Raw genomic sequence first — 2,678 nt, 5'->3', positions numbered from 1 at the left:
AAAAGTATCTGGTTCAGGAGATTTAGATTCTAGTTATTATTCTGCAAAATATCTACCATACCTGTCTATCTGTTTCTCTCTCTCTCTCTCTCTTTCTCTCTTTCTTTCTTTCTTTCTTTCTTTCTTTCTTTCTTTCTATATCTTTATTGCTATCACCTCTATCCAGGCTGGGCTGCTGAGGGTTTACAGGGGGTCAGGAGAGCCCCTAGCTAAGATGTCGCCAACTGCTGGTCTGTGAGGAAATTTTGGTGGGCCGCAGAGAAATCTCACCCCCAGAGCATCCCCCCAAAGTAATTAATCCAGGCTATGCAGAAACACAAGGCTGTGCCGCCCACATGGCCTGCAGGAACCCTCGCCATCCACTCACTTACCTAGTAAACTTGCCTGCTAAATTTCTGTTTTTCCTTTTTCCGACCATCAGGTGCTCTGCTGTGCCAGGACATTTAGATTAGCTAGGAAGCAGGAAATGGTTGGATTTCTTGCTTTCTAGCTAGTCTTTAGATGTTCGGCTCTGCTTTTAAGCAAAGCTGAACCTCCCTTAGGACTGAAGGTTCTATTATTCAGTGCAGACTCAAGGCAAGCAAATTTGAGAGACTGAGCTGGCTGATGGCAGATAGATAGATCACTGAATGATTCTGTGAGCAACTCAATCTGCCTACCTGCTTTGCTTGATTTTGGGTAAAAGTTGCTCTTTTTTTATATAAAAAATTCAATATTTATACAAATATTTATAATATTTATATACAAGCCATGCCCAGCCAATCACATGACCACCAAGCCACAACCACAAATTAGGCCATGCCCACAGAACTGGTAAGTGGTCCCTGGGATTTAAAATTATGAGTTTGGTGGTCCCTGAGGTCCAAAAGATTGGTGACCCCTGAGTAAGATGGCAATATAAATTTTCTAAATAAATGCATAAATAAAATTCATTTAAATTCAACATTTTGATTTATTTTCCTGAAAATGATCATGTTAACAGAAAACATTTAGTTATTTATATAGCCAAACCAGTTAACAAGAAATATCAATATCATCATCAACATCATCATAATCATCTGGATGAAATGGATGATTTTGAAATTATATGTTAAAATATATTATCTTAAAAAGGTAAGATTTTAATGAGAAAAGTAAGACATCTTATTATTCAGTTGTTACTAATGATTTGCACATTCCTTGTTCAGGGGGCATGCTAATCTTCTCTGTTTCATTCCAGATTCCTAACAACTTTATTCTCAAGTGTGCATGTGAGAAAGGTGGATAACTGTGTGATATAGACATTAAAAAAATTTAAATCTGGTAATTCACATGCCATACATTTTAAAAATTATAACCTTTATGAAAAATTATGGGCTTTTCTTTATAGGAAAAATAAAAATTTTTTAAAAATGAAGTTTCTAAATATTAGAGCTGTTTTTATTTGTGTTGACTAACAATCCATTGCCAGCATACATGATGAATATTTCTCAGAAGAACAGGTACAGAAAATCAGCTAAACCTTCTTGCAGATTTCCCATTTTTCACTGAAAGAGAACTTTGGGTTGCCAAAAGATATCCTTTAATTATAAGTTCACCAGTGCTGCCCCAAAAGTTTGGAATCTGAAGTATGGAGTGATGAAGGTTGATCAAGAGGGTTTGTGTGTGTATGTGCAAGATCTGATGCAAATTCATTCATTCATTCATTCATTCATTCATTCATTCATTCATTCACTAAGAATATGAACTTCCAGTTGAATCTGGGTTAAGTACAATAGAAAAAGCAAGCTTTAAAACACAACTCTGCTAAGGGGGAAAAAAAAACCCAGAAACATGTTGTTGTACAAAAGATACTGTTGTAGAGCGGCGGTTACAGAAGGGAGACGGAGCCAGGATAACGCTAACAACTTTATTCAGGGAATAAAGGGTCGCCGCGGCTTCAGATGCAATCTGACAGCCAGCTGGAGTGCGACAGCTGATGCCGCTTTGACAGCTCCCTTTTATAGCCGGCTGTCAAACGCATCAGCCAATGGGAGCGTTCGGGCGCTCCCGCTCAGGCGGCAGACCAGAAGGAGAACTGCTGTCAAGTGCTAAATACATAACACTCCTTCCCCTGGTCGCGCATGCGCAGTCCATAAATCGTAATGGCGGTCTTCGTCGCGACCGGACCTTGTGGTTCTGGAGGCTGGGCGGCTGCAGCACAGTCCTTCTTGCCTTCTGCGGTGCCAGGCGCCTGTGGAGGGTCGATGGCTGTTCCGGACCTGTCAACTGGCGGCTGCTCTGGTAAGTCTACGCGCGGTGGATAGTTGGCTGGAAAGTCGGGCCTCTGGTAGACCGGGTAGTGCTGCGGGCGGCTGCGCAGGCGGTGAGTAGACCGGGTAGTTCGGCAGCGGGTTGCCTAGGCTCTCGGCGGCGAGCGAGGTCCAGCCTCCGGAGTTGGTCGATGTGCCTTCTCCAGGTTCTCCCATCTTCCAGGAGGACTTTGTAAGACCTGGGCCCTGTAACAGAAACTACCTGCCCTGGCAGCCATAATGGTTGCCCTGCATAGTTCCTGGCATACACCAGGTCCTGCAGGGGCAAAACCCTGGCATGGCTGTCAGATGCCAGGGGTGTGCTGGAGGCGTAGTAGGGGTGCAACCTGTCCAGGGTTGTCCTGAGTCGCCTGCCCATTAAAAGTTCAGCAGGTGACATGTTGGTGG

At 43.3% G+C, this 2,678-nt stretch overlaps 1 pseudogene; it reads right to left on the bottom strand.

The window, feature by feature from the left end:
- Positions 1–1,145: 1,145 nt before the first annotated feature.
- LOC113430081 (U6 spliceosomal RNA) lies at positions 1,146–1,243 on the bottom strand (annotated as a pseudogene).
- Positions 1,244–2,678: the final 1,435 nt, after the last annotated feature.

Source organism: Notechis scutatus, chromosome 3, assembly GCF_049901735.1.
Source record: "Notechis scutatus isolate UNSWTSFEM ecotype Mainland chromosome 3, rNotScu1.2, whole genome shotgun sequence".
Lineage (NCBI taxonomy): Eukaryota > Metazoa > Chordata > Lepidosauria > Squamata > Elapidae > Notechis > Notechis scutatus.
This window is presented reverse-complemented; position numbering and strand designations above follow the sequence as displayed.